The sequence below is a fragment of the Bos indicus genome, chromosome 13, assembly GCF_029378745.1.
Source record: "Bos indicus isolate NIAB-ARS_2022 breed Sahiwal x Tharparkar chromosome 13, NIAB-ARS_B.indTharparkar_mat_pri_1.0, whole genome shotgun sequence".
NCBI classification, from domain to species: Eukaryota; Metazoa; Chordata; class Mammalia; order Artiodactyla; family Bovidae; genus Bos; species Bos indicus.
Window position 1 is genome coordinate 72,987,086 of NC_091772.1, and position 19,819 is coordinate 73,006,904.

At 47.2% G+C, this 19,819-nt stretch overlaps 1 protein-coding gene across 3 annotated transcripts in view; it reads left to right on the forward strand.

Moving 5' to 3' along the window:
- PKIG (cAMP-dependent protein kinase inhibitor gamma) overlaps positions 1-19,819 on the forward strand; it is an 80,172-nt gene that overhangs the window by 33,712 nt on the left and 26,641 nt on the right. Inside the window, exon 1 of one of the 3 annotated variants that reach the window (XM_019972446.2) lies at positions 11,784-12,058. The exons of the other annotated variants lie outside the window; for them this stretch is intronic. The gene's annotated coding sequence lies outside the window, so the exon portion shown is untranslated. Of the gene's footprint in view, positions 1-11,783; positions 12,059-19,819 lie in introns of those variants that run through there. 3 annotated transcript variants of the gene reach the window in all.

Consider the following 19,819-nt stretch of genomic DNA (forward strand, 5'->3'; position numbering starts at 1 on the left):
GCCAGTGTCCAACACATAGAAAGAGCAGTGTACTTAGAAAGACTGGTCCCTGCTCTTACAAAGCTGGCGTTTTAATGTGGGAGTGGGGGAGGGGACAGTGAAAGACTGGCAGTAAACAGATTAATGAACAGGAAAAAGAACAGTGCTGTTCAGACAATTAAAGTGATGTGATAGGTAGGTGGGTGTTTCCTGGTGATTGCCAAGGGGGAGGGGGTTGATGGGGGAGGGTTGGAGTGGGAGGTTGGGGTTAGCAGATATAAGCTTTTATATATAGAATGAGTCAACAACAAGGTCCTACTGTATTCAGTACTCTATGATAAACCATAATGGAAAAGAGTTTTTTTTTTTTAAAAAAGAAAGTATATGAATGTATTCAGTTGTATGTACAACTGAATCCCTATGCTGTACAGCAGTAATTAACACAACATTGTAAATCAACTACACTTCCATTTTTAAAATTAAAAAAAAAAAAAAAAGTGGTGGTCATAAATTGATGGCTGCTACTGCTGCTAAGTCGCTTCAGTCGTGTCCGACTCTCTGCAGCCCCAGAAACGGCAGCCCACCAGGCTCCCCCGTCCCTGGGATTCTCCAGGCAAGAACACTGGAGTGGGTTGCCATTTCCTTCTGCAGTGCATGAAAGTGAAAAGTGAAAGTGAAGTCACTCAGTTGTGTCCGAATCCTAGGCCCCATGGACTGCCGCCTACCAGGCTCCTCTGTCCCTGGGATTTTCCAGGCAAGAGTACTGGAGTGGGGTGCCATTGCCTTCTCCGCATAAATTGACTAAATACTGACAAATTGACCTGCAAAAAAATTTCTTAAAATTCCATTCCCTCTGTGTATAGACATGTTTCTTTTCTTCGCCCTCACGGGCACCTTTCTCCTGATTTTAAAAAGGGGCGTCAGGAGATTGTCTTAGAGAGCTTTCTGTCTGTCTTCTAATGAGCTTCACAGGCAGGAGGAAAAGATAAAACCAGTTGATACCTCCGAGGAATCCCTTCTGTCCTCCCTCCCTCAGTGAACTGTCCAGCATCAGCCCTCAGACTCTGAGCCTCCCTTTGCTCTGCCCTTTCTCTCTGTGCCAGTGCCCATCTGCACCCTGTAATAGGACTGGAAGCCACCAGCGTTTTAGCCAATATCCATGGGGATCAACCGCCGCTTTCCTCCTCCGGAATTAGACAGTGCCTGGCTCAGGGGAGATGGCTGATCAAGCGTCGCTTTTACTATACAAACAAGGCAGCTTTTAGAGATAAGCTGGTTTTTCCAAACGAATTTGTTGGCAAGGATCTAGTACCTCCTGTGAGTTAAACCTACACAGAGGGCTCCGTACCTCTTTCTGTTACAGTCAGACCCTCTCCTGCTTGGCGGCCAGGGGAGGGGGCCTGCCCAGCTCTGAAGCCTACATCTGCTTCTGCCCCAGAGTCAGTGGGTAAGAAGACCTCCTTTATTTGTTTGTAATGCATCTATGATTGCGTATTGTTTGTGGATCTCTTCGGTAAAGCCTTTCATCAACCTACATAAACTGTGTCATAAGAAACATTCTCTTTGTAGGTCTTAAGCTTGGAGCCGCAACGTTAAATGATATAGCACATGTTAAATTACAGACTTCATTCAGGTCCTGTTTTTATCTCAGTTTTTTTTTTTTTTTAATAGCAGTTACATGGTATTAGAATTTAATGTCTGATTCAAGCCTTAGAATAACATTGTGTAGCTTAAACCCGTAGACAAATGGATTAAACGTCACTAGTTCTTAAAATGCGATTTCTTTTTATGATCTTTTTAAACTCACTCAGCAACTTAAGTAAAACATCCCAAGGGCAACATGTGTTCATGATTGGGTGAGGGGGGATAGTCTGGGGGTGGCGTGGGGAGGGAATGTGTTCGGTGAAATTGTCCAGGAGCAAAGCACCGCTCACTTGAAGCCCAGAGATTTGTCATCCAAATATGTGCAGATTGCTGGTGCTATAAATAGTTTGAGCTCAAGTAAACAGCTTTCTTCCCCTCTAGCTGTGGTTTGGTCATTGTTCAGTTGCCAGAACTGCCTGGGGAGCAGCAGTAGCTTGCGCTCTTCTCTTAGGCTGCCATCAGCGACCCGCGGTACCCCAGGGCTTGAGATGATGGGGGGCACCCCATCCTTGGGCCCTTCAGTTCCCTACCTTTGCTTCCCACCCTGCCCCCGCCTGTCCTGCATCTCTGCAGACCTGCCTCTGCTCCAGAGGAGCCCAGACCTGAGATTCCCGGCAGCTCTAAAAAGCCCCGGGACCACCTGGCTGTTGACTGAAAGTAGACTGAGGCGACACAGACGTTCAGTTTTCGGGGCAGAAGCACATACGACTCGTTCCCTTCTGTTGGAGCTAAGAAGAGCGGTGCGGTGGTCGGAACTGCCATGGGCTGCCGATGCCAGCAGCTGTCCCGCCGTGTGCCAGGCAGACAGGCAGGCGGGCGGCTGACATTTCCAAAGCACCATTGGGGACTCGAGCAAAATGCTGCCGTTAGAGCAACTGAGGACATTCCACGGTTTATTACTCTACTTCCTTTGGAAAAAATAAGTCTCTCTTTCTCTTAAAATCCCTGCTTCAGCCACGTTCATCTGCTGTGGCTCTCATGTCAGATGCCCACGAGGAGCCTAGGAAGATCTTGACATTTTGTTGTTGAGGGCGCAGGGGACAGGAATGCTAGCAAGGACCGGACTAGGATCAGGAATCCTGGGATCCTTGGGCAAGTTGCCCAACTTCTCTTAGCTTTAGCTTCTTCATCTGTCAGGTGAGGATAGTCCTGTTTCATGGAGTTGATGAGAAAATGGATGTAGCAGTATTTTCTGGATGATACTGAACAGCAGGCTATAAAGGAGAGGTGGGAAGTGGAAAGGGTCTCCCAAGCCTGGCCTTGTGGACTGTGTGACCTCAAGCCCATGAGCCAGTGCCTCGCAGCCTCAGTCTTTTTATCTGTAAAATGGTAATGTCAATACCTGCCTTGTAGCGATGTTGTGAAGATTAGAAATAACACATGTAAAACTCTCACAAATGGCAGATAATAGATAAACGGCAATATCCTGGTGGTGTTACATTTCATGTGGAGATATTCACTCTGGCCACTTGAGGATTCTTCACCTGGAGAAACAGCTTCAGTTTGTAGATGTTGAGATTACCAAAAGTCCCTGCAAAATGCTCATGGCAATAACTGGTAAAGAATAGATAACATTTTAAAAAATCAAAGTAATGAAATTATTATAAAAAAAAAGTTCCTGCAAGTCCAGAAAGGCATCAGTCTCCTGCTTACTCCCTCACCTGACATAACCATTTAATTTTTCTGCCATTTCTCTAAATAAAATTACCTCTATTACTTAAAATGTTTTTAAATTTTATTTTATTTATTTATTTTTGGCTGTGCTGGGTCTTCACTGCTGTGAGGGCTTTTCTCTAGTTTCGGCAAGCGGGGCTCCTCTAGTGGTGGTGTGCGGCTTCTCTTGGTGCAGAGCACAGGCTAGGGCTTCCGTAGTTGAAGCCGGGGGCTCAGTAATTGCAGCTCCCTGACTCTAGAGCACAAGCTCAGTAGTCGTGACTCACAGGCTGAGTTGCCCCATGGCATGTGGGATCTTCCCCATGTCTCCCGCATTAGCAGGCGGATTCTCTACCACTGAGCCACAGGGAAGCCCTCTATTACTTTTTTTAAACATTTTTGTCAAAATGGCACATGCACACAGGTTTGCTTTGTTCTTTTTAAGGTCAAATACCATTATAAACTTACACTAGAAAAACGCTCTCCCCTGTTCCCCACCCCTTCTTCCCTTCCCTCCTGTCTTGCTCCCAAGAGCATACAGTTTTGATCCTGTTAGCCGTTTGTTCTAGAATTTCTCTCCCTATATATAAGTAATATACAGCTATCTCTCTCTCTTGTAAATCTTTTTACTCTGGAAATTTTCAAACATGTTATCATAGAATAGTATAGTGAATGGTCCTGGGCCACTCATTACTCAGCCCTAAGGTTCACGACCAGTTTTGTTTCATCAGTGCTAGTGGCCGTTTTCCCCCTACTCACAGATAATTTGGGCATAAATTCTAGACATTTCATCAATAACTACTCGAGCATATATCTCTAAGAAAATAAGGACTCCTTAAAAAAACTGTACTACCATTATTATACAATAAAATTACTAATAATCCATTATTATTAGCAAAGGTCTCCGATGAACTCAAAATATTTATTTTTCAAATCAGATCCAAACAAGGGCCACATGCAACCATGATGCTCTTTACTTGTCAGTTTTCGACAACTTGCCTGTTGACCTCCTTGGCTGGTGCACGAGGCCTTAGCCTCTGTTCAGACACCTCAGCCCTGCTCACATTCTTTTCTCCCTTTCCTCCCTGCAGCATGGTTTTTTGGTTAAATTCATATTCAGTGTTTTCAGTGTTATGGCACTGTAAATATTATTTACTGCCAAGCCAATAACATTCTATTTTTTTTTTTTCCTTTCTGATGGTTTTTCTGGACTTACTGCTTCTGCTTTAATATGCTCAGTTTTCCTCGTTCCATCATGCTGAGTCTTTCCACACTTTCCCGTAGTCTTTGAGTATAGTTTTTGGCAGGCTTGTCAAGTAATTCCATGAGGTCCATTTCCCTGGAGCTTCCACCTTCCTGCTTGGATCAGGCTGATGCTCCCCAGGGCTCAAGAGTCAGCCAGGCCCTGAAGCCACTTGCTTAATCGTCATCACCATCATCCTTTAGCATGCCTTTCACCTCTCTTGTTAGATCCTTCTTTTCCAATTCTTACTTTTTAGTTTAAACCCTTGTTTAGGTAAATTTCTCCTCCAGAAGTTTACTGACAAAACACTGTACAAGTGAAGTTGTTCTAGGTCCTTGCAATTCTGAAAAAGTCTTTATTTTGCCTAGCTGAGTATACATTCTAGGTCCCAAATCATTTTGAACTTTTTTCTTGAAAAGCATTGCTCCTTTTCTTCAGGCATCAGCATTGCTGGCAAGAGGTCTGATACCAGTTTGATTCTTTTCTATTGAAATAATCTCTCTACAAAGGTGTAGCAATTTTTCCTTTTTGAATTCTAAAAGGTCAAGACACTATGTCTTTTTTCATCTTCTTGGTGCTTTTTAAGCTTTTCGGTTTGAAGACGCAGCCTCCCTTTGTCTCTGAGAACTTTTCCTCATGATTTCTTAGATAACTTCCTGTTGTACTTTCTATTCTGTTCTTTTTCTGGAATTCCTATTTAGTCTGACGTCGAACTTCCTGGATTGTTGTTCTATATCAAGATCCTTTTTTTGTCCTGTGAATGTTTTTTCCCTATATTTTGAAAGGTCTCCTTTTCATATTTTCCAGCCCTTCTCCTTAGTTGTCAATTTCAGTTTTCATGTTGTTAATTTTTAAGAGCCCGTTTTTGTCTGTTTATTTTATGTTTTATGGACACAGGATCTTCAGAATCTCTCTGAAGACATAAAAATTTTTAAAAATAAAGCTTACCATTTGTCTGAACCTTTTTTCTCATGGTGGAGTCTGTTTTTCTCTTTATTTCAATCTCTGTCATGTTGTTGGTTTTCATCAGATGCCCTATGATAGTTTTTTCTTTCTGCCATTTATAGTCGATAATAAAAGCCTCCTTTTAGGAGTGAGGCCTTGATTTCCTCCGGAATTGGTTGTCTATTTGCCCCCAGAGACCCTACCGCTGCCTAGGAAGCTGCTGGAAGTTCTGAGTACCATCCTGAAGGGTGCATCCTACTCTCGGGCACCTGAGACTGAAGGTCCTTTAAAAGTTAAAATAAGGATGCCTACTCTCCTACTCGAAGCCCTGGCTCACCCCAAGGCAGTCATTCCGTTTATTCAAAGAGCCCTCCCGTCTGCCTGGGTCTCTGCAGAGCTTGCTCACCCTCAGTGTGCTGAGGGTGTGTCATGGGCAGCTGACTGGCACAGGGGCTTCAGTGGGTCCCCCAATTTTCAGTCCTCTTCCCAAATCCTCTTGATGCCCGCCGTCCCCAGCCCCAGAGCTTCCCTGGACTTCCCACATTTCCACGGGGCCTTTTCTGTCCTTGTGCTCTGGACTTCATCTTCTGTCATCTTGAACATCTTTTAGAAATTATTTGGAATGAAATTTTTTGTTCTCTAATGATTCTACCTGACAAGAGGGAAAGCCTGGTTTAAAGTTTAGAAGACATGCTACTTTTTTTTTTTTTAAGCATCAAAGAATTGCATTAAGAGCTTCCCTGATAGCTCTTTTGGTAAAGAATCTGTCTCCAATGCAGGAGACCCTGGTTCGTTCCCTGGGTTGGGAAGATCTGCTGGAGAAGGGATAGGCTACCCACTCCAGTATTCTTGGGCTTCCCTCGTAGCTCAGCTGGTAAAGAATCCACCTGCAATGTGGGAGTCCTGGGTTTGATCCCTGGGTTGGGAAGATCCCCTGGAGAAGGGAAAGGCTACCCACTCCAGTATTATGGCCTGGAGAATTCCATGGACTCTATAATCCACCAGGTTGCAAAGAGTCGGACAGGACTGAGTGACTTTCACATACATACACAAGCCTGGACTATCCGGGATATGTGTGTGTGTTTAGAAATTATTTGTTGGGTTTCCTGTTCTGTACCAGTGAATGAAGAAGACATGTCATTGACCTTGTGGTGCCCACAGTACATGTAACATGTGTTAACAATAACATATGTTAACAAGTTAGGAGAGGCAGAAGGTGCCTGGAGACCCTGAAACATGGGGCAGCTCATGTGGTTCAGAGGGAAGACCTCCAGAAGGAAGTGACATTTAATCAGATCTGATGGCTGAGTAGCAGTTAACCAAAATAAGAGGGTTGGGGGACCTCCCTCGTGGTCCAGTGGCTAAGACTCTCTGCTCTCAAAGCAGGGGGCCCAGGATTGATCCCTGGCCAGGGAACTAGATCCCACATACCGCAACTAACATTTCATATACCACAACTAAAGATCCCACTTGTTGTGAGGAAGATAAAAAATCCCGCATGCCACAGCTAAGACCTGGTGCAGCCAAAAATGAAAAGAATAAATAAGTATTAAAAAAAAACCAAGAGGGTGGGGCCAATCAGATGCATGTTCAACAGTGCAGTGTCACAGAGAGCACACCTCAAACCAATAGAAGGTCTTCCTGCTGTTAGAGCACCAGACTGCTCAGCCTCAGAAAATACCCCTGCCTTCTGGGGCCTGGCATTCCCCATCTCAGAAATGAGGAGACCACATGCTCTTTTCAGCTCTAAAAGCCAACACATCTAAAATTGTTTAACTCAAGAGTTGGAGATTGCGCCTCTCCCATAACTGCCCCCATCTGAAACCCATTCTTGCTAGGGGGAAGCAGGTCTTTAAGAAGGCTGGAAAAGGTAGGGAGGGGCAGTGTGGTGTTCGTATATCAAACATTTGTCGTCTTTTGTGGAGTTAACCACCCCCGCCCCCAAATGACTTGTTTCTGAATTCAAACACTGTTTTGAGTGACGGTGCAGTTCTTTCTGGGTCCGTGCCCCCAGGAGGTTAACAGGCTGTTCCTAGTGATAGAATGATGGGTCACCTTGCTTTTTTCCTTTTTTTTCCCCCTGATCTTTTCTACTTTCCTATTTTTTTTTTTTAACAATAAGCAAGTATGATTCTAATTTGAAAGCAAAGAAAATCTACTTTCATTTATTAAATCTCAGGCCATATGTTTCTCAATTATATTTGTCTGGGAAAAAAGGGGAACTTACAGCTGTGTGGCATAGGGAATAAGTGCGTTTGAAACGGCGTGACGGCTGAAACCGGCCTTGGATTGGGTGAAAAGTTAATTGTGTTTTAATAACAGGTGTTTGGACTAGAGGGTGGGTGTGTGCGTGCGTGTTTAGTTACTTACTCTTACCTAACTCTGTGACTCCGTGGACTATAGCCTGCCAGGCTTCTTTGTCCATGGGGATTCTCCAGGCAAGAATACCGGAGTAGATTGGCTTTCCCTTCTCCAGGAGATCGTCTTGACCCAGGGATCGAATCCATGTCTCCTGCATTGCGGGTGGATTCTTTACCGTCTGAGCCACCAGGGAAGCCCAGAGGGTGGGTAATTAGTGGTGGCCAGAATTCATTCATTCACATACTCCTTTCAACAGATATCCATCAGTTACCATCTAAATAAGTTACTCAGGTGATCTGTGTCTGGAATTTTGTCCTGTGTCAAGTAGAGATAATAAATACACCTGCCTCGTAGGATCCTTGTCGAGATTAAATGAGGTAATTTATATAGAGCAGTTAGAATGTCATCTGATATACGATAAACAGTACAGGTTTTTGTTATTTATGGATTTCCTTATTTTAATAAGTATCTTATAACATGTACAAAATGCTCATAAACTAGACACAGCTTTTGCTTAAGAAGCTCAAATTCTACAGCAGAATAAGCTCTATCCAGATATAAATATGCCTCGAAGGAGAAAAGGGTAAGTCTCTTAAGAGAGAAGCAGATCAAGTACTTAGAAAATTCAGCGGGAGAAATCCCTTCAGGACTAGGGGTGAGAGGATGGGAATTAAAGGCAGCTTTGGGGCCAAGGGGCTTCTGGGGCCTTTAGGCCAGCCCCGGGTGCCGAAGCTGCCAGTTTCCTTTATCCTCAAATGGGGCCAATCCTGCTGGCTGGAGAAATCGACTGAGTTCCTAAAGGGAAACATTTAGAAGGCAGCAGAGGAAGGGTCTCAAGGAGACAGGTCTGGCCCAGGCAGCCCCATCTTGGAGCACAGGCTCCATCACTTTCTCCAGGGGGCTCTCTGAGCAGGCCGGCCAGTCCGCGTTTCCACAACCGTTGGATGAGACTGTGAATAACTTTCCTGTTGCTGATTTGGGTAAGGATGCCATCCAGCGGGGGTTTCACAGCTCAGCGCGTGGCCTCGGTCCACGCAGCGTGTCCCCTGCCGTGGTCAGTAGAGGACAGACTGGCTGTGCTGCTGCCATCACAGTTCTCTCTTCGTGGCTTCTGTCACAGACGGACGGTTATTCGGTCTGCAGGGCTCATGTGACAGAATGCGTGTTGTCGGGGAAAACGCTGTCTTTGTTTTTATGAATGAGCGCCTTCCTAGTATTTTTCGATCAAGTGACACACCGTGCTTCAGCGCGCCAAGGGTGATGTCAGTCTACTGACCTGTCAGGATCTGGCTTCACTTCCTGACGCCCACTCAGATGCCTGGAATAAAGGCCCAGCCGAGCACCACCCCGCCTCCGGGCCCTGCACACAGAGTGTATCTGCGAGAACGTCAGCCAGCACTCCGAGGCTTTGCTCCTTACTCATCCTGACAAACAGCAGCCCTCCTCTCTGGCTTCCTGACATTCTTGACCTTATTTATTGTCACGTTGTGCTCAGGGCAGAGGGTGGTGACACTGAGTCAGACTTAGAAAATGATGTCTTTAGGATGTGCCAGCTGATTTTTACAAGTATTTTTGAACTTGTAGTATGTGGTATAAATCACCCAAGAACTTTGAAGGGGGAAAGCTGTTGTTATTCTCATTTTCCATTGGGAAACCAAAGCACAAAGAAGCTAACTGGCCCAGGGTCCTACTCAGGCAGAAGGTCCGGGGCGAGAAGGAAGTGGTCTCCGTCCGTGAACCGCTGCTCTCTGTGGGTGACCAGGCTGGTGTGCCCCGTATTCTCCCGCAGTCTCACACCACCCTGTGGGAAAGCCTGCAGAGTGGCACGCTCCCTCCTAATACACACTCTGTTTGCTGGGACCTTTTCTGATTAACATCAGCGTTTTCTGAGCATTCATCAAAATTGTTGTTCAGTCACACACTGCCACAGCCTTCCTCCCACCTATAAATAGCTTCTTTCCCAATAGGGCCCAAGTCCCAAACGGCTTTAAGGCAAGTCAGCTCTGCGTCTCTGGGGGGAGGAGCGACTGAAGCCCTGACGTGCCTCAGGCCACACAGTATTTTGGTAGAAAAGCAGCTAAGCACCCCTCTTACCTAGCGGCCCGAAGTGTTTCCTGTCAGCTGAACCCAGGAAGACTCTCCCTCCCACTGCTTACCCGCTGGTTTGAAGAAGCTTTGCCTGTTTCCCACAGTGGGGATGATCCCGTTTACAACTGAGGGCCCGGCTCAGTGGAGTAACCGTTTTGGGAGGGAGCACTGGCGGTGGTGTGGCTCGCGTCTGACCTCAGGAGGAGTTAAAAGACTCCATTTCCAAGTTTGGGCCTCTCATCTTCAGCCGCACGCCCTCGGGCACGTCTCTTAGCTTCTCTGTGTTTCATTTTCCCATCCAGGAAAAGGAGATTAGCAATGACCTAATTCTCCTCAAGTGAGAGTCAGAGGAGACTTTTTAATTTATTCATTTCTTTATTTCTGGCTGTGCCGGGTCTTCATTGCTGTGTGCGGTCTTTGTCTAGTGATGCCTGCTCTTCGTTGCGGGGCACAGGCTTCTCATTGTGGCAGTTTCCCTTGTTGTGGGACACGAGCCCGAGGGTGTAGGCTCAGTAGTTGTGGCACACGGGCTTAGTTGTCCCTAGACGTATGGGATCTCCCCAGACCAGGGATCAAACCTGTGTTCCCTGCATTGGCAGGTGGATCTTCACCGCTGGACGCCCAGAGAAGTCCTCAAAGGAGACTGGGTACAACAAGTTAGAGCCTCCATCTATCGTCACTCACGTGGCCAAATACCTTCAGGTCCCTTTCGTGTGTTATTTCATTCTCAGTGTCCTCAAATGCAGGCCCTCATATCCCATTTTGCAATAAAAAAAAACAAAAAGGGTTCAGAGAAGTTAAGTCACATAGGAGTCAGAGCAGCTGCATCCCTGGCTCCGAAATTGATGCTCATAATCGCTATACGTGCCACATTGCTTCCCACTGTACACCAAAGCAGAGAGGCTTTATTTGTCTTTCTTATCAAGCACTCTTCAAACACAGGCGATTACTTATCTCTTGTAACCACGACTGTTTCATGTTAGTCCCTTAGGACAGTTAAATTCTCTTGCTGCTTTATCTTATCTCGTAGTTTATGCTGCCTCTTTCCATGTCCCCCAGAACTTGTTCAGTGAATTCTTGGGGGTTTTCTCCCAGAGAAACTGCTCAGCTCCACCAGAAAAGGGGTTGAAGGAGCCTGAGCTGAACCAGGCATCTTGAGCAGTAGCCTCTGACCCCTCCAGGGTTCCTCCCTCCCTCAAGCCTGTGGTCAGCCACTTTGTAGTAAAGTTCCTTATGGTGAATTTGTTGATTAAGCTCGTCCGTTACTGAATTCTAGAAGTGGAAGACACCAAAACCCTCATTTTATTGATGAGAAAACTGAGATCCAAAGAGAGAGGTGATGTGAGTGGTGTCATTCATTCAGTTAGGAGCGTGTCGGGGACCAGAGCCCAGTTCCCAGGCAACAGCCCAGTGCCCGTTCCGAGCCTTCGGCGTGGACATGTGCCATCTGTCGAAGTAAAGGACAGACCCGGGCCCTCTGTCCAGCACGCACCTAGGAAACTTTCGGGAGAAATTCAACAGCTTGGAAAATCGAGCAGGAAGAAAAAAGATGGGGATGGTACGGAGTGTGGTGGTGTGCAGCTCCCCCGCCCTAACTAGCGTAATCATACACCCAAGAAGTGAGCTGGACGATGGCACAGCAAACTGAATCAGCCCACGGTCAGCAGTGACTAAGAGGCAAAGGGATTTACTCCGGGAGCCCTGGCCCCAGGAGTGGATAGGAAGCCTTTTGTCACTGAGGCCAAAAATGGAAGGAAGGATGTTAGGCAAACGTGCAGGCCCGGGATGCAGTTACAGCCCCCGAGGCTCATTGTCCGGAGGAAACAGATCTCTCCTGTGGATGGAGAGGTGGAAGCTGAACCAGGGAGCTGAGTGGTTGACATCATCAGCCGAGCATTGGGTTACAACAAATGGGGACTCACTTGGCCCGAGACGTGGGAAACACCCACTAAAACCTCGAAGTGCATTTCATTTAGGAGAGAGAGAGAGAGAGAGGGGGGCACGAGAGAGCCCGCCTGCCCCCGCCGGCTCGCTCTGCTAGTCTTGCTTACCCTCCGAAGGAGGCGTCCTGAATGCTGGCTCCTTAAATTCGACCTTCCCTTCTGACCGAGGACCGCTGGACTTGGAAGGAACTCTCCTGCTCTCGTAAGTAGGACTTTCTTCCCCACCGCCGCCGCCACCGCCGCCACCCCCAGGGAGAAGCAGGCTGGGAGGCAGGGCTCTCCGGAGAGTTTGCTTTCCAGCCCGTTGGTCACCAAGTGTCTATTTTTACATTATGATATGTTATTGCTCTGAAAACCATGGCTTTGTCTGAAACCGCCTAGGGCTAGAGTCTGAACTTCAAGGCTCACAGACAGGGCTCCAGTCAAATGCTGTCTTACTTTGTTTCCCATAGAACTTGGATGGAGTCACTCGGGCTTTAAAAGCAGCTCCTTTCCCCAAATATAGATAAGGAAATAAATCCTCCCTTAGAAACTGGTATTTGGGAAAACTTTTAATTTATTTTTCTGATGACCAAGGTGGGACCCCCCAAAATCTTAAACATTCTAGAGAGAAATGTCTCTGCAGATGAGAATTCCCCATAATCTGCCGCCCTCAGAGGCAGCAGAGGGTATTTTCAGTTTAAGATACAGAGATGATTAGATTTCATGACGTTACCTCATTACTTCTGCCCAGTGCTGCAGGAACTGCCTAGGAAACTCCAAGACAGAAATCTTTACCTTTGGCTTTCTGATCTTTTAATTGCTTCCTTTAAAAAAAAAAAATGTGCTGCTTATTCCTAGAAAATAAACAAGACTGGGTAAGCCCTTGGGCATTTTCTCTGCTGGGTTCTGTCCTCAGGATTTTAAACCAAGGGAGCCACTCAGTGCAGAGAGGAAGGGAGGGGGCCGTACCTGCGGGGGCCAAGCCGAGGGTTCTCAGGTGGCTGGAGACACGAAGCTTGCAGGTGCTGTGTGTGCACCACTCACCCTCCTCGCGGGTAAAAATAGTTGAAAAATCACAGTTAAAGAAGAAATTCTCGAGCTTTAAAAAAGAAAAAAATAAATAAAAAGCAAGAGCCACTATATAACAGAAGGGCCACCCCAGGAAACTGTGGGGCCCTGGGCAGGAGTTTTATTCTCTGGACCTTAGTTCCCTCGTTTGTACCTAAATGAGGGGCCAAACTAGATGAGCCCTCCATCTGAACAACATGGCTTTGAACTGTGAGGGTCGGCTGTCCTGCGGATGTTTTCCCATAAATAACACACTACAGAACCAGGATCCGCAGTTGGTTGAATCCATGGATGCAAGCCCAGGATGCTGCAGACACGTGGATACAGAGGGCCGACTGTAAAGTTGCACTTGGATTTTCAGCTGCCCAGAGGATCGGTGCCCCTCACCCCTGTGCTGCTCAAGGGTCAGCTGTGTTCCCAAATTCAGCCTGAAAGAAACCACCAAAGCCCTTTCCCCTTTGAGGAGAACACTTAGGGCTTGAGGAACAGAGGGCCTGTGGTTTTCAGCATCCCGGAGTGGGTGAAAACTGGTGCCTCTAGGAGAACTAAAAGAGGACACAAAACAGGCACTGTGGTTACTTGCTGAGTTTAAATTTTGTCAGATTTTGTGTTCTGGAAGGAGAAATCCTCAGTGTATGTGCGTGTATATCGGGGAACGAGGAGGAAAAAGAACCAACAGTAAGTCTTGAGCTCCTGGTGAGAGCCAGGCTCTGTGTTATGCTCATCCTTTCACATAACACCAGGCGGTCAGTATCATTATTTCCCGACTCCACCGACAGGGTAACTCTCCACTGTATGTTCCCATGTTTTCCTGAACTCCTTTCCATGTTTACCCGAGCTGTGAGAGACCAAACCCTAACCTCTTGACCACCAGGGAGTCGCACCTGAGCTGTGCTGGCGTGACCCCTTCACTGCTTCCGCTGGACCGCAGGCCCCGTCTCCTCGTTCCTGGTAGAGAACTTGGGACATAGGTACAGAGGAGACACATCATACTCAATTTCAACTTGAAGCCCGCTGTCCCACTGCCTAGCTTGGCCAAAGAGAGGGAGAAGAGGAGACGGAAATCTCTATTCATCTCCCTCCCCTCTCCATTTCCCTTCGACACAGTCCGCACCGCTGCGGGGAAACGGGGCATGAGCGTCGGCGCTCGGTTGTGTCTGACTCTGCAACCTCATGGACCGTAGTCCGCCAGGCTCCTCTGTCCATGGGATCCTCCAGGCCAGGATACTGGAGTGGGCATTGCAGGGAAAGGTTGGCCAGAGCCAAAGTACAAAGAAAAGCAAAAGAAGCTGTCAGGTCTCGGACTTTGGGTTTCCAAGCCTCCAGGTCTTGGCAGTTGAAGGGTTTTTCTTCTCTTTAAGAGCCTATCAGAGACCCTAACCCTAGGAAGATGCGGTATTTAAGACCTTTTGGATTAAGACCATATTGCAGTCCATGGGGTCGCAAAAAGTCAACTGAGTGACTGAACTGACTGACTGGATTAAGACTGTGGTGAGCTGGAGGGCTCGTGAAGCCCCTTGGCAGATCTGAGAGCTGCAGCGTATCTCCTCCCAGCAGCTGAGCCCTTTGAAAGTGGACCGTTGCCGCCAGGGCGCCGCCCCCGGGGTGTGGGCAACGGGAGGGCCCGGGCCTCCGCCCCAACCTCACCCAGGACCTCGAGCCCTCAGGGCCCCGACACTTCAGCTGCTTAAAAAGTCTGTCTCTTTCCTAAGGTGGTGCTGAGGAGGAGGTGATACCCTGGAAGGAAGGCACCTGGTTTGCGTTTTTATTTTTGTTGAATGTGAATGCTTGCCCAGTCTGTCTAGTGTTCCCTGGGCTTCTGCCTGGCCCCTGGCCCCTGTGGACAGTTGTATTTGTGGCCCCCGGCTCGCTGGTGTCCCCAGTCCCTGTCACCTCTCATAGGGTTCCATGAGAGGTTGAGCCATCTCGGAGAGATTCCTCCCCACCCTCCTTTTCCCAGAAATGTGGGGTCACAATTATATCTACCTCAGGGGGTGTCGGGGCTTCCCTGGTGGCTCAGCAGTGAAGAATTTGCCTGCAGTGCAGGAGATGGGGGTTCGATCCCTGGATCTTCAGGAAAGATCCCCTGGAGAAGGGAATGGCTACCCACTCCAGTATTCTTGCCTGGAGAATCCCATGGACAGAGGCGCCTGGCGGGCTACAGTCCACGGGGTCGCAAAGAATCGGGCATGACTGAAGCAACTTAGGAGGCAGGCAGGGGTGCCATGAGGACAAAGCAGCTTAAAGCTCACAACACACTTAGTTGACTCAGTAATACATGCTCAGGATTAGCTGCTTTATGGTTTCTAGAAGGAGAACATTAGCTGACATCCTAGGATGTGAGCTGACATCCCCTGGCCCCTCAGTCCCAGGATGGCATTTGTGTGAGGAGCCAGAAGTCATCTCTGAATTCCTCAGTCTTCACACACACACACACACACACACACCCAGCCCCCACCAGGATGGCCCTGGGGCCGCCCTGCTGGCTCTTTAACCCGAGCCCCAGCACCGTTTCCTGTCACCCACTGAAGTGCTGAGGCCAGAAGCTGAAGTGGGTGCTTTTTCCTGACACCAGAGGTCCCTGGCCCACCCAGCGACCAAAGGGAAAAGTTGGTGGCAGGTGTTCCTTTCTGAGCGTGATGGGCAGCTGAACTCCCCCAGTCCACTCAGCCAGGCGCTTTCACGAGCGGCCGAGTGGGTTCCTAAGTGGAGACAGACGTGGAAAGTCTAAGGTTCTCGGAAACAAGTCATCAATCAGGACCCAAGGCTGAGCTCACTACCTCCTGGAAATCTTTCAGAAACGCCTCATGAAAACTTGTAAGTACTGCCCCTTCAAAGAATGGTTTCTTTGGGAGTTACACTCAGCTGCCGAGCTAAGCGATTCTGAATTGCCGATGATAAACGCGTCTGCTCTGACTGGACAAGGCCAGCATCTCCTAACTGTAAAAGTAGTCTCTAATCTTCCAAGAAATTGCTGTCCTTCAACTTGGCTCTTCCAAACTGAATAATGGACCTTCAGGGCACTCGAATAATGAAGCATTTGGTTGCTAATGCAGTCTTACTATGTCCCAGGGACCTGTGTTTAGTACTGTATGGCGGTGGGCCCTGCCAGTCCGTGAACTGTGCTGAGGGCTGGTGGGCACTGAGAGCATGAGCCTCGAGGATCAGGCTGATGAAGAGACAGCCTCTGGTCTGGTGCAGTTCTCAAGAGCATCGTGAGGACAGGCAGATGAGTGAATAATTACGGCGGATCAGCAGCAGGTAGACGAGGCCCTGATCCTGAGCTGGGTTGATTACAAACTCCACGCTCCCCTCCACTTCCTGATGCCCAGAGCCATGCCAGCACTTACCTTAAGGAGAAATGAGAGCCGCACCTGCTGAAGCCTTCACCCTCAGCACCTTCCTATCCCCCAGGGTTTCAGAGGAAAGAAAGGAACTCGTCATTGAAGTGCAACAGCCCCAACTTAGAGGACACGGAATCCTAGGGATGGGTGATTCTGTTGTCTAAAATCACCACTATGCTTTCTGTTGGTTTGTTTTTACAACACTTATTGTGGCCTTTTTTTTTTTTTCCTTCGGATTAGAAAGTTAGAACACCTTCATGGAAGGATAAGCTGGATCTGGTGGCTCAGTCAGTAAAGAATCTGCCTGCAACGTAGGAGACTGCCTACAATGCAGGAGACATGAGTTCAATCCTTGGGTCGTGAAGATCCCCTGGAGAAGGAAATGGCAACCCACTCCATTATTATTGCCTGGGAAATCCCATGCACAGAGGAGCCTGGCAGGTACAGACCATGGGGTTGCAAGAGTGGGACATGACTTCACGACTAAACCACCACCGTGGAAAGGAAAAGCTAGACAGTACGGAAAAACACACTGAAATCGTCACGCAGTGATTTCGGTTCTCTGATTTTTAAATAGGGCCTGGTGAGGTCAAAGCGCATGAATCTTTTAGGTCTCTGATCCGCATTTGCAGTTAGTCACTGGGAAGTTTTCGCCTGTGTAAGTTCCCGTTAGCAATCCATGGTTTTGCCCCCATCCCCTTCTTAGGCGCACACCCACTGCTTCGGGAGTTGAGCTCGTTTTATTCTCTCCCTGGGCAGAGTCCCTGTTTGCGTGTCTCAGAGGTGCTCAGATTCTGTGTTGCACTCCCCTTGGGCAGAGGAGAAACCAGGTCTGCCGTCGATTAAGGACCCCAGCTTTCCTTTGTATTTTCCTTTACGGATGTGTGAATTCATCCATCATTAAGAACCCTTATGTTTTCAGCATTATGGGCAAGGTGCTGTTGGCAATACCAGGGTAAGTGAGACTTGTAAGTAGCTCCCAGCCTGATAGGAAGAAAAACTCTTAACATGTGTGATCATGTGCCCCAAGAGAGGGATAGTGCTGTGGAAGCCTGACAGAGTAGCATTTAAGCCGAGCGTTTGATTCATTTCAGTAACTCTTTGATGTATTCAGCCAGTATTTATTGAGCACCTAGTATCTGCTAGGCACTGGGCAAGGTGATAGTCGGAGAGCGCTGCACAAAACAGCCGTGGTCCCTCCTCACATGTAGCGTACGGGACTGATAGTGGTGTTAGGAAATACCCAGGACGAGTAAGGGGTGTGGAGGAGACTGTGGTCAGGGCAGGTTTGCCGCAAGAGATGGTGGTGTTTGAACCCAGATGAGGAGTCGGTTATCCTGAGAGCTAAGGCAGGAGTAGGGGGCTGGGGCGCAAGGGTGCTGCGTTGTGGGAAAGACTGTTCAAGGTAGAGAGGGGAACACCGGTGAAAGGCTGGAGGCAGGGAGGCCAGTGGGGCTAAAGCCTAGAGGGGAAAGCAAGAGAGAAGAGGGAGAAGATGGAGGCAATGAGGACAGGACCCAGGAAGGATTTTCCTTGTCTTCTTCAGTAGCTGGATTCCAGTGTATGAGCAAACTTTCTCCCTGAGGTGGCATAGAATAGTCCTCCTGGTCTGTAATTTTTTTCATAAGGGGCAGGAAAAATCTGGTACTCCCAAGAGCCAGTGTTTTCATTCGTTGGCTTGCCTGTTAGCTCCCTTTCTCTCTGATTTCAGTTGTGAGCTCCCTACTGGACTTGGGTTTGGAGACCAGAGTTTCTGTTGCCATTCTGTCACCAACTTGCTGTGTGACCTTAAAAGATCCTTAACTTCTCTGGGCCTCATTTTCATCTCCAAAGGAGAATGAGGCTGATCTGATCCCAGGGCCATTGTGAAGATTGAAAAAGATAAAGTATCTTAAAGTGCTTTGTAAAATACGAAGTGTTATAGACACATGCGGTATCATTATTATTTCAGCGAAAGATTTCTAATTAATGAAATAAAATTAAACTAAAAGCAAAGCATGGCACCAGGTAAGGGCAGAGTGTACCCTTCCAGGTAACCTGCAAATGGCCGATTCCACCTAGGTGGCTCGCCTTCAAGAGCTTGTTGTGAGTGCTGTTCCTTTTTTCTCTTTCATTTCATCCACTGGGATAAACCATCTCCTTCCTTTCTGCTTCTGTCAGAATGGGTTACAAAAGAATCCATTTCGCTTCTCTGGATTCCAGGACCCATTTGATAGCGAAGCCAGAGAATCTGCTTGGAGGCCAAGAGAGCCTTGTGAGCAGAGCTGCTGCGGTTTACTGGGCCTTGATTCCCGGCAGACATAGGTGCCTGGGAGTACATTTATTTGGGTTTTGGAAGGAAGGTAACTGGGGGCAGGTAGCCACAGAAAACAGTCAACGGTGCGGAACCAGCCCACACACCACCTGAGCAGGGCAGTAGATTTTTAAAGGGGGGCATTTTTTTTTTTTTTTTTTAAGTAAAAAAAATTTCCCCTTTAAAATAAAACACATAAATGCTTAGGGGGAAAAGTGCAGCTTTTCCCCATCTCATGAAGCTTTTAAAAATGTCTTCCAGGGGATTCCCCTGCGGTCCAGTGGTTAAAACTCGGAGCTTCCAATGCACAGGGCGTGGGTTTGATCCTTGATCAGGGAATTAAGAGACGACATGCCTCAGGGCATGGCCAAAAGAAATGTTTTTTAGATAAATTGTCTTCCAGCTGTTAAAATGATAGTTTGGAAGACCTGTTCTTTATTTGACCAAAAGAGAAAGTGAGAGGAAGTACAGTTAACTGTCCCATGTAAAGATGAACGGGTAGCGTGTGACATAGTTTACTATCACGCATTGTCTCTGCTCTCATGTGTGTATTTCTTTGTTGTTGTTTTTGCTTTCTTCATTGACTTCCCCTAGAGATGCATGTGCTGATTGTAACTAACTGAACAATTTGAAGATGTATACAGAGAAAGTTTATGATCTCTCCTCTCCTCCTGCTCCCCATTTCCATCCTTCTGAGATAACCAGGGCAGTTAGTTTGGTGTGTATCCTTCCATACCTCTCTCCGAGCTCCCGTGTAGATGGATATTGTATGTATGTATGTGGTTATTGTGTTTTGCCAGAAGTGGGATTGTACTTTGTTATTTTACAGTTTATTTTTCCCACTAAATAATACATCCTGGGTAGGTACAAATCCAGTTCACTCTTAAATAACTTCAGGGCTGTAGATCTAGAGGTATCACAATATATTCAACCAGTTCTCCTTTGGCAGATACTCGAGTTACTACCATATTTTCCTATTAAAAAATCTTACTGCGTTAAATATTTTCATGTACATATCTTCACTGGTGCTTTTACTTTTATAGATTATATTTTCAAAAATAGTATTGCTGGGTTAAAAAGTATTCATACTTTATATTTTGATTGATAATATAATCCTACTTTACAAAGAGTTGTAATAATTTACGTTCTCCCCAGCCATATGTGAGTACTTTCATTTCCCTAAAGCTTTACCAGTATTAGGAATTCTCTCTTCTGTCCATCTCTCTCTCCATCGCTCGTTTCATTTGTGGCCAAGCTGATGGGGAAATAGCATCTT